The sequence below is a fragment of the Colletes latitarsis genome, chromosome 6, assembly GCF_051014445.1.
Source record: "Colletes latitarsis isolate SP2378_abdomen chromosome 6, iyColLati1, whole genome shotgun sequence".
Classification (NCBI taxonomy): Eukaryota; Metazoa; Arthropoda; class Insecta; order Hymenoptera; family Colletidae; genus Colletes; species Colletes latitarsis.
Window position 1 is genome coordinate 10794592 of NC_135139.1, and position 12185 is coordinate 10806776.

Here is a 12185-nt window from a genome sequence, read left to right on the forward strand (position 1 = left end):
TGTTATTTCGGGAGCTGAAATGCAGTTATTTCTACTGCCTTTACAGGCTTGTATAGCACGAGTTAGCGAATACAGATTTTATTAACATCGGGAATTTTTATGAACTGATATTGCGTGGCTATAAATTCAAATTATTTATTGCAGTTTTACTGTCGTATATTGATATAATTTTTAAAAATTGCCGAAGCGTTTTATAAAATGTCTCCATTAATTGAAATTGACAAAAATAATCGAAGCCTTAAAATGAGTACTTTTGGTTACATCGTGTACGAGGTTAAAAATTTCTGATTGTTCTGGTAACAGCATCCAGAATTAACAAGGGATAGTGTTAAGAAATATATCTATTTCGATGCATAGATATCAATAGAACAAAAAAACTACCAAATTGGACATTTCGAGGACCATCGAACGTATATTACAATTTTATTAAGCAAGGAAAAGGGTTAGGTCTGGGTTAGGTTTGTTCTGAATGTTCTGATAACAACATGCCCATCCAGAATTAACAAGAGATAGTGTTAAGAAGTATATTTATTTCGATGCATAGTGCAAAAAAAAAAATCAAATTGGACATTTCGAGGCCCATCGAACGTGTCTTATGACTTTATTAAGCAAGGAAAATGGTTAATAAAAGCGAGTATGACTTGTTTCGAGTTGTACACGGACAGCTCTGGCCCCATCGCTATTTAGTAGCATCCCTGGACAGGGTAGAGACGACGTGCTGCAGTCGAGACGAATGCAGTGGGACGGGCGGAAGATGGCGGCGGAGGGAAAAGGTGCCATCGAGCACGTGACACACATATTGCCTACCTTTCGAGAATCCCGAGCCAAAAGACTCCCCTTCTTCGTGCTCGCTGGCTGGAATGATAGAAAAACTAATCTCCCAGATTAAATCTCTAATTCACGCCGCGGTCCGCGGTCGATTCGAGAAGATTTCCTTCGCAGATAAAACCAATGGAAGTATCGTGCGTTTATGAAAAAGACTGGCTTTATCTTGGGGCTTGTACGCTGACTGGGTTCGCTAAGAACACGGTGGAAAAAAAAAGGAGTACGCATCGCTACGCCAGCACGAGAGAGACACGGTAATTGAATTCCTTTTTGATTCAGCAGATTCTGCCACACTTTTGGGGGCAGGAATGTAAGTTTCAGCGTGAATTTTAGAGCGGTTTCTCAGCGAACGGATAAAGAGCGTTCACGTTCCTGTGTTACAGTTACGTTCACCCCGGACATGGTGTCTAATTACATTGATTTGTAATTAATGTTGCTGGAACTTCGTCGTAAAAGCGACGCCGATCATGCAGAGGAATTAGGAACTTTCAGGAATTTGATAACCGAATATTCTAATTTCAGCAACAACGTGAATTTAGGGACGAGATACAGGTTCCTTAAATGTCATTTTACATTCAATTTTTTATTTTTTACATTCAGTCAATTAAAGTAAATAGAAGTAATAGTCTTCTATTTAAAAAGTTATTTTATTTGGAAGATATCCAAATGATTCAATGATCGGACTTTTAAAATTTATGGGGATGCAATGCAATACTGAATAAAATATATTTCTAAATTTCAGTTAAATCGGATGCTTCAAATGGAATTAAATCAAATTAAATCACGAATTAAAGCTCTGCATAAATGGAATACGTAAAATAATTTATTAAGCTAGAATTAGAAATGTGACTTGAATGTACTTTATTTCTATAAATGAAGAATAAAACTCGTTTTACCACCTGAACGAAAGTAACAGTAATCGTATGCAAAGTTTCGATCGAATTTCCTACTGCAAAGTCTGAGATCGAACGGTACGAATTTCGAAAAGTTCCCAAATTAATCTGAGATATCTATCGAGTAATTCTGAGAGCATCGAATATCCATAAGGGGCGAAGATTCGATCGTTCGAGCAAAAGACAATGACCAAGTGACGTTAAACAACCATTAAGTCCAATCCCAAACTCGATTCGAAGCGACGTTAAAGCCGACCAGAAAATAATATGTTCCGCGAAGTACTTTCGAAACTAGCGTCGGTCGAGATAGTCCTATCAAGCAACTTCGATAAAACGCAACGAAACGTATTTCAATGATCGAGTTTCCGGGATATCGATATTCTTCGATTCCTCCAACTTCTGCTCCCGCGAGCTCGATGTTGCTTTCTCTTTCAACGATAAAGTTCATTAATTATTTATACTTAAGTCGCCGGTTTGTTCGAAGTATTTGAATATCGAATACAAATGAATCCTCGTAACATTTCTTCTCTTGCAGAGTTGGAAGTTTTTCGTTAAGAAATCTTTGAACAGAAAGCAATCATTGTAAGAACACGCGTTATCGTATAACTGATCTATGATAAAATTTGAGGTAAATTCTTGCACTTAGATTTTGTTCTCATTTTTAGTGTGGTTGCAAATGCACAGTAAAATTCACAATTTCTCTTCGAGTTTCCCCCAGCTTCCGTTCGAAAGATCGCCGCGCCCCATAAAAATCGATCAGTAAATAGCACTTTCCGTGGAATACTCGGTGGATAGAAATTTTCCATACACGGCCGCTGCGCGCGATCTATTCTAGCGCCGTCGTGGACCGGGGTCACGATGTGCCCGGTAGATTATGCATAACGCACATGCATATATGCATCAGAGAAGACGCGTATCGGGTCGACAGGTGTGACCTACGGATTTTCAATGCGGCCCCCGAAGTCTCTCGACTTCCGTCGATGCGAAATCGTCGATGCAAAGAATGTCTGCCCGGTCTAACAAGGCGGAGGAAGAGAATTTTCGGATGAGAAAAGGGCCAAGTGATGGCCCGGGAGGGGGGAACGAAGCGGGAAAATGTGAAGAGGAATGATGCGAGGATAGTGTAAAGAGGAATCGAGTATTAGATGGCCTGGCGCCAACCGGGTGCCTTTGCCTTCCGCAGCCAGCTCGGTACTCTTGACCCCTGTCCACTCGATCAGCCTATACAGGGCGTTTCTAAACCGTTTTACTCAATTTTACCACTCCCTGTTAGCCCCACAATACGTCGATATTTCACCAAGTTTTCCATAAGTCCATCTGATGGAAAATCCACCGAACAGAGCATCGATCAAAGCATGGAAAAGAAGAAATAATCGATAGAACATAGTGAAAATAATAATTAATTGGGAATCTTAAATGATATAATCAAACAATTTTTTTTTATTATCACACCATTAAATTTACAATCGATTCCATTGGGGAATTTTTAGTAAATATGTCGACTGATGACATGAATAGTATACTGGTGAATAGATAGGTTGAGGTATTAAATAACAAGGGTGAAAGAAAAACAAAACAAAGATAAGCAAACAAGCAGATATAAGAAGCTGAGGGATGATCAAAATAATCTTGATTACTTTGAAAAATTTGAAATTTTCTTAAAATATAGAATAGAAATTTAATAAATACTGGATATTATACGTACAATTATTTATATCGATATATTATACGTGTGAAATATGAAATTCTTGATACACAGGGTGTTCGGCCACCCTTGGGAAAAATTTTAATGCGAGATTCTAGAGGCCAGAATAAGACGAAAATCAAGAATACCAATTTGTTGATTGAAGCTTCGTTAAGAAGTTATTAACAAAATTATTGTAAAAATTATTAGTAAAATTTGTCCACCTAATCGAATTTTTTTCTCGAAAGTGAGTAGGATTTCGAGGGTATGTATATTCACCAAAAATGATTATAATTGACCCCGAAACCGAAAATAATTTTTTCAGAACGAGTTAAAATTTTTTTTTTTCGTCGAAAAATTTAGGCACCACACCCTGTCGATTTTTCTTAAAAATTCGTTTTTTATTTTTAGTAATTTTGTTTAACATTATACAGAAAAGTTGTTTAATATTTTTTTGTAGGTACCCATGAGCTCTACTTCAGAAAAAAGTTTCATTGAAATATATTCACAATTGTAGGAGTTATGGTTGTTTGAAAATTAGACCACTTTTATGGGGTTTTTCTCATTTTTCGGCGTCAAGGATCAACTTTTCGAATATTTTTGCGATTTATACATATTCTTCACTAAAATACGCGTTGTTTGCTTTTTTAAACATTAAAATCCTTCAATTTGTTCAGAAGTTATGACGTTTTAAAGATACGCACGAAATTTTGGAGTGACATTTCTGGCCTGAAATTATATTTTCGGTAAGGAATTTTTTTCTCGAAAATGGTTAGGATTTCGAGGGTACGTCTATTGACCAAAAATGAATGCAATCGTCCCTTACAACCGAAAATAATTTTTTTAGAATGATTTGAAACTTTTCAATTTCGTCGAAAAATTTCACACCTTCCCGAATTTTTTTCTAGAAAGTGAATAGGATTTCGGGGGTATATGTAATGACCAAAAATGATTGTAATCGACCCCTTCAATCAAAAATAATTTTTTTAGAACAATTTGAAATTTTTTTATTTTTTCAAAACATTTCACACCTACTCGAATTTTTTTCTCGAAAATGAATAGGAATTGGGGGGTATGTCTATTCACCAAAAATGTTTGTAATTGACCTCCGCAACCGAAAATAATTTTTCCATGAATAATTTAATCACACAAATTGATCAACAAATTGATATTCTTGATTTTCGTCTTATTTTGGCCTCTAGAATCTCCCATTAAAATCTTTCCCAGGGGTGGCCGAACACCCTGTACAAATTTTATACCAAGAATCTTATTTACAAGGTATTCGTATTAAATTCACTCCGTGTACGTTGAGAGCGAATCAGTTGATTAAAAGGACGAATAAATTTCTGGCTAAAAATTGAATTACATTTAATGATAATATTCCTCGCGTCGCCATAATTTGTCAGGGATGAAATACTGCCACGGTGCGGGACATGGTACTCGATCTCAAAATTTTACCGTCCCTTTTGGAAAGAGACGTTAATTCTACATATTACAGTGGTTCTCGACGAAGATGCCAGGAATGTTATACAACAACGTATTTAATGCGAGAGCTTACTGTCGGTCGACCATTCCGAGTGAATTCCTGCCTGTAATTTCGTACCTTATTAACCGACGACGGTGTCTAATATATTTTATTCGAATTTTCCGCCGGTGCGCGTACAGCGCGATAAACTGACAAAGATATGCACGATATAGCGCACTGAAGTTTCACAGAATTACCACCGTGCTTTGTAATGGACACCGAGATATTTCATATTCGCTTCATTGGCTATACCGAGGCAAGTATTTAATTAAATAACGCGGACGGTTCGACGATAGTTCAGGTGTGGCGAATTAAGATTAAGTTGCACTGTTTTGCTCATCGAACAAATAATTCTCCGTTCCCCGTTTCGATCTTTCGTCAAAGAAAAATGTTTGGCATGTTTCTACACACCTTTAAAAGCAAAAAGTATAATTTTGCTTAGAAATAAATGGAAAGTTATAAAAAATGCATTTAAACAGACTTTTATGGTTGCAATTCGTTCAGTATTTTTAGGGGGTATTTTTCCTTAATAAATAAATCCAAAAAATTATAATTAAAATTATAATAACTGCTGTTAAACTTTTGCGAAATAAATTAGTCAATACAGTTAATATTTTTTTTTAACGATAGCCGATTTGTTTTAAAAAGAGATTTGTAAAACGTTGAGAATTTAGTTTTCGTGCTCCAACGAAAAACAAAGTTCTCCTATTACCGGGTTGATTTATAGCAACGGAAAAATATCTCATGTTGCACTTAATTCGATTCGAACGATATGCAAAATACTTTTAGTCGGATCGACGGGAGAAAAAAAATTTATTTTATCGCTTGATTACCCGCAGTATTCCCACGCGTCCACCTCTCCTCATAAGTATTAATCGGCAATATATCAGCGGATTTAATTGAATCCTGCGGTTTTTCGTCCGAATAAATAATTCGACCTGCCTGTATTAATGAAAAATGCAATATTCACGCGCGAATAACGTATCTGTTGGTGCAACTGCGCTTTGTGAAAATGGAAACAAAGAAACGATACCAATAAAATGTTCCCTTTTGTTCTTTTTAGTTTTCATCATTTCGTATAACTTTCTGTTTGCACAGGGTATTTTGAAATGTTCATACATTAAAATTTGAGCTATAATGATATATTAATCCGTATACTGTACTTTAGAGCAGTAAAATATTTAATTTAATTTACCATTAATGATTACGATTAACGACTTATCGATAATAGTCATTTTCCTTAGCAAATGTACGAAAATAAAATCATCTGAAGAAGAAATAAACTTCGTAAGATCGTAATTGATGTGTATAGACGCAGATACGCACGTATAACAGTTTCAAAAGCGCAACGAATGCGCACACGCGATACCTCAATATCAAATTCTCATTTGTTACAGCGAACTTTACATTCCAGTGGCAATTAATTCGATAACATTGAGTCGTCCGTGGAATTCTACCGTGGCATCGGCGATCTCAAATTTCCCGTGTGTTTTCCCAGGTGAATGCTACCAAATCACGGCAGATCGATCGAATTCGGTATCGTAGTAGGCCCGATATCTGCAGGAATTGTATTCCCGCACCGATACGCTGTAACAACGCTGTCCGAAGAATGCTTCGTTCAAATTTACTCCCCTTAAATCGCAAAAATCACCATGTAAATCACGACAACCGATGTGACATAAAAGAAATGTTCCCAAAACCAGCTTGAAACACCAAGACAGTACATTATAAATACTCATAAAAATGGTGTTGAAGGTTTCTTGCATACAAGTAGAATGTATTATTTTTTATTCAAATAATTTTGTCATTGATTTTACCACATGTAAAATATTTATATGTATTCAAAGTTTCTTGCATACCATAAATTTTATAAATATTTATAATGTACTGTCTTAATGTTTTAAGCTAAATTTCAATAGGTACATTTTATACCAGTGTCTCTATGAAAAGAATTTGAAAGAAATGCAGTATTTTTGAAAGCCATTTTGCCAATTTTCAACATAAATGAAATATTATGCTACGGGCGATAACAGGAAACTTACCGAATAAAAATCTTTTTGATTTTTTTGATTTACTCAATCTTGAGCAATCACCTACGCCAGTGTTTAAGCACATGTTTACTGTAGGCGTAATAAAAGCATGAAAAGTCAATGAAAATTATTGAAAAATTTATTTTGTATTCCCAAAGGATAGTGAAGTAAACTGCAAAAATGAATTATAGCGTCAGATGTAACATTTAGTTAAAAAAAAATTGATAAAGACGGTTAAATTTTGCAACGTACGCATGAGACTGAGACTGCCCCCTTAAAACATGGATCGTCCCTCTTGGCGCGGATAGGCCGTCATCGGGGACGGAGAAAAACTCCCAGTTGTAAGGGACAATTCAATAAGGTCGCCGGAGTGTGGATTTTTCTGATTAGCCGGCAAAGTTGGACGACCGGTGGCGCGTGATCGTCCTGCTGAAACGACCGCCGCGAGAGCTAAGAGACCGTCGTGCCTTTGTCTTATTTTAAAACTCGGAGGCTTCGCTCGGCCATTCGTGTCATGCCTCGAGAAATGCACTCAACACCTCTGGCACGGACACACCAAGTTTCAATCGGTGTCGAAGCGCTGCTCCGTGAGCTGCTTACTGTTTTTCTCGGGCCGATTCCGTAACCGTTAAATCGATTCCACCTACCATCCGAACGATGATCTAATTCCGAGATACATTTCAAAGTCGTTGATTGAAAATCAAAGGGGAGCAGACGGTACCTCGCAGAATAGAACTACATGGAAACTGCTGGCTCATTCGCTAAACTATTCAGAATTTTCCCAATGATGGAATTTCAGGATTACGTTCAAAATGAATTCGTCAAACTTAAGTTTATTGGCTAACCCTCAGGGTGTTTTCCAAAGGGTAGGTCGTTCTTCTGATCACTAGACTACAGATGTTTATGCATTGTAGGAAATTTAAATTATCACAGAATGCACCTAATAGGCAAAAATTATTATATTTAAAATTACTAAGCTCACATTTCATCAATTCTATTAATAAAAATGTAAATTTGTATAAGGATCCGCAGTCGACTAATACTATTCACTATTCCTCGTGAGGCGATGGGTCCTCGCCAAGTGCACCTGAAAAAACCATTCTTTGGCGAAAGATCCCGGTAAATGTCTCCCAAAGAAGAGTTTTGCAGAAGAGAGTGGTAGCACGTCGGAAATATTTTTATTCGGAAATCAGGGAATTCCTCGATACGGGTGGTTTTGCATTTAGACGACGACGATGGCGCGAAAACTTTCTCGTTTCCCGTTGCAATTCGGTATGCAACGTCAACACAGATAATGTGGTGGGGGCCGCGTCGCGTCCGCAGTCTCTGTCTCATCAAGAGGAACGCGACGGAATCGCAAACCTCTCGCGACGACCAAGTGTCCCGGAGCTCGTGCAAGAAAGGGGGGAACAGGACAAAGCTGTAAGGATTCGGGTCGTCAGGAGAAATAGGGAGAAGGACGAAGCGAAGGAGACAGGTGGCGGACGCCCAACTCGAAGGAACTCGAAAAGCTGACGTTTCGCTTACGTGCGGAAACTAGCAAACGGGGGATACATTCTGCGCATCCAGATGAATTTGTCAAGTGAGCATCGAGGGCCCATTGAAAACGATGAAAATTGGACGACCGCGCGGACGTACGTCGCCGACGAGCTCTGATCGCGTTTTCCATGGACGCTCGATCCAGTTTTCGCCCCATTTAAATATAGCAATCAACTCTATTCGAACGTTGACGGTATCGTTTGACCCAATTCGACGCGTTGCTTCCGTTCTAAATGTTTAAATATTTCTACGTTTCGACCGTGTATCGTATCGAGTCCGGAGGACTGAAATAACAGGATCGTTTATTATCATGTGGCGCTACTTTGCTGTGGGATGGAACTCGTGAGAATCGTAGGGGGACCGAAAAGGAAAGGAGGGGGCGCGTTTCGTCCGAGCCTACTAGTGGATTCATCATTAAGGCTTTCTAGCTGACCCTGTCTTAGACGACTGGGGTATTAGGAAGTCGGTTGAGGAATGTATAGCAACCGAGGGGTCGGTCGAGCACTTGTGAGAGCGCAACCCCTCTGGTGGCGAGCATGGGAAGCGACGCCACAACCATTATCCTTCCTTGCCTCGGTGTTATTTCAAGTTCGAGAACTCTTTTTACGGCGTTACAGTTTTCAACCGCTTGAAAATGCATAAACTATGGGGGCAACGATTCCTCTTTCTCCTTCTCGTTCTTTTCTAGTGATCGACTACTCGAGGATCGCTTATACCGTTGTGTCGTCAGATTTCCAGAGTTCAAGTAACGCGAGAGCAGCCTTTTCGCGGCTGTAGCACAATATCGGACCGCCGGAGTTCCCTAATTGCCCATCAGAGAAGTTATTGCTGGTAATACTCGTTCGTAGCTACTTGAATACGAACATAGTCGTTGTCGTTTAACGCGCTGTACAAAGTGTTCGATTAGTATGCAGAATTTCGCGCGAGACTGGAGATTACACGGAATGGGTAAAAAGAATAGTCTATACATAGATAGGGTGTTCGATTTTAATTTTAAGGGTAACTTTGCACGCCAAGATAAAATAAAAATCGAGAAAAAGTTACAGTTAAAGCCTCAAATATCAAAATCAAATATTTTTTAAACTTCATTAGGGGTATGGTTTGAATAATTTTATTTTAAAACAATAATCTGCAGGAGAGAATGTAATAATTTTCTGTGATCTTCGCTTTAATTCTCTACCCTTCCAATCTGCTACTTGCATATTCATTTTAAATTACTCGTTTCACTGGAATGTAACTTAATTTCCTTAAGAAGGGTTTAATGCCAGCTGCGTATTTGAAACGAAGGTATTATATAATCAAAATTAATGTACATTTAAAATTAAAAAATTGATATTTAGAGTTGGTCTAGGTGAAACAGAATTTTCCTTTAAATGGAAGGGATTTTTAGACGCTTACGTATACGTAAAGTGACGGTAAAAAATGATTATCCAACTAAATATTAAAATTCATATAACGTATATTTCTCATACGGTTCGTGCACACGTGTGCTTAGAATATTCGCCATTTCTAGAAAATTTCCTAAGTACTTTGCAAAGTTTCATTATTCTCATATTATATTGTACAACGCGTGTAGGATACGTGCCTCTTTATTCGATTCACGTGTTCGTGTATTTGTGTGCCCACGCTTTCCTCACGAACATCGTTGTTTTTATAATACGTAGATGCATAGAGAAAAAACGCGTATTTCTTCGTTTAATTTGTGAACAAACAGTCATACGAGACGTGACAATTAAGACATATTTAAACACAAATTTTAGAAATGCTTTTACATTGCTTGAATACGATTCTCAAAAATAATAATCAATTTCTTTTTATTAAAATACCATTAATCCTTCGTGTTTTCATATTTGGATAACAGACAAGGTGCATCGAAGAACAGTAAAATTATTCCCAGTCGATCTAGAAATCACATGATCTGCTTTAGAGGTCTTGCAACGATCTCTTCTGCCCCAATGACTGGTCTTTTCAAATAATCGTTACCGGGTACAAGGCGGTCTGGTCCGAAAAGACGATGATTCGAAGTAGCTCTAGAAAGGATCTGGCTTTTTGAAGAGGGAACGAAGGACAGCGCGGGTGTGTTTGGACGAGCAAGAAAGGACGAAACAAGGGAAAGAATACACGTGTGCATCTCCTTTCGTCGTATTACCATAGCAATGGCGGCAAATCAAATTGAATAAAAATTTATGTATCAGAAAGGCAATAAAACGGAATAGATTTGGGGCAGAATGGGGCCGAATCCATCAGCCAGGATCCCGATAAAGGTGGATCGTTTGGGTCCAGGACTACGTCCAGGGTAGGATCTCCGCGCGCATATCCCTTCCGATTGGAGCGGGATTGTCGAATTGTTGCCACGAAATTTATTCCACCTACACAGCCGCGCATACAAACACGGGGGCGCTGTATAAGGGTATAAGCGTGCACCAATGCCGCCCTTTTCCCAGTGAAATCGGCTTTACGATATTACGCTGCCTGGGGAAGCTTGGGACATCCGGTTTATGCGGCCGCCCTCTACCTTCGTTCTACACCTTCGCGATATGCGCGCCGGCCATCCCACCCCACACCCACCCCCTTCCCCCACTCGACTGTGAGTCGGGTTTAGTGATTTCTTTTGGAAAATTCTTCGGCAGGTTTTTCTGCTCGAATTTCCCGTGCCCTTTCCACCGCGTAAGGATTTAATTTTTACGTTCGCCTCATATTCTTAACACTGGATGTCAATTTTCTTTTTAGTACACTATTGAATCCTATATGGAGTTACCAAGCAATATATGCAGACATAAACGTAAATATATAGTCAGTGTAAAAAGTATTCGCACGGTACTTCATTACTTTCAACCTTTTAGTACAAAAAGAATTTAAAATATCGTATGTAAAAATTAGTAAAATAATTATTCTACGATACTGTGCAAGGATAGTTAGTATGAATAATAATTCTATTTATACAGTTGTAAGATTCATGTGTTCAGCGATGGCTTACAGTATAAAATACAGTGTGGTAAATAGGCTACAGATATTTATGCATTTATGGGAAATTTTAATTCTCAAAATACTACAGAATGCACTTAATTTGCAAAAGTAGAAGAAATACTTAAAGCAGGATACAAATTATTATATTTAGGGGTTGAGATAACCCTCTATTAATAAATACATGAATTTGCATAAACTCTATTCAGTACATCGAGAACGTTGTATAACTTTGTTAATCAAATTTGATGTTAAAATGTTTCCTGACAATTAGTGTCTCATGATTTTCCATTTCTTCGCGATTTTTTGATCCTTAAAAATTTAGTGATCGCTACTAAAATCTCTACGATTATTCCAACGACTATGTTTGCTTGAATCGAATTAAATATTCGCGTGATATATTCGAACATACATAAATGATAGTGTAGGAATCGCGATTTTTTGTGGGCACCTGACATTTCCGGAATCACCATTTTACAAGAAGAATAGCCGGGACAAAAATGGCTGCCACCGTTCAATCGAGACGAAGACTTCGCCAGGTGAAGTATTTGATCACCCCATAGGAACGGAACGATGAAGAGAATCCTTTTATTCTTTCGACGACGACATCGTTTCGGTGAAGTATTGCTCTACTACGAAATTCGGGAGGAATCCACATCCAAGATCATTCTGTGTCACATTGAATCAGGCCGAGCGTCATATGAGCTATGAGATTCGATTTCATG

General features: G+C 38.1%; 1 protein-coding gene across 2 annotated transcripts in view; it reads left to right on the forward strand.

The window, feature by feature from the left end:
• The window catches only part of Mib1 (E3 ubiquitin-protein ligase mind bomb 1), a 642152-nt gene that overhangs the window by 591137 nt on the left and 38830 nt on the right, over positions 1 to 12185 (forward strand). The gene's annotated exons all lie outside the window — the stretch shown is intronic.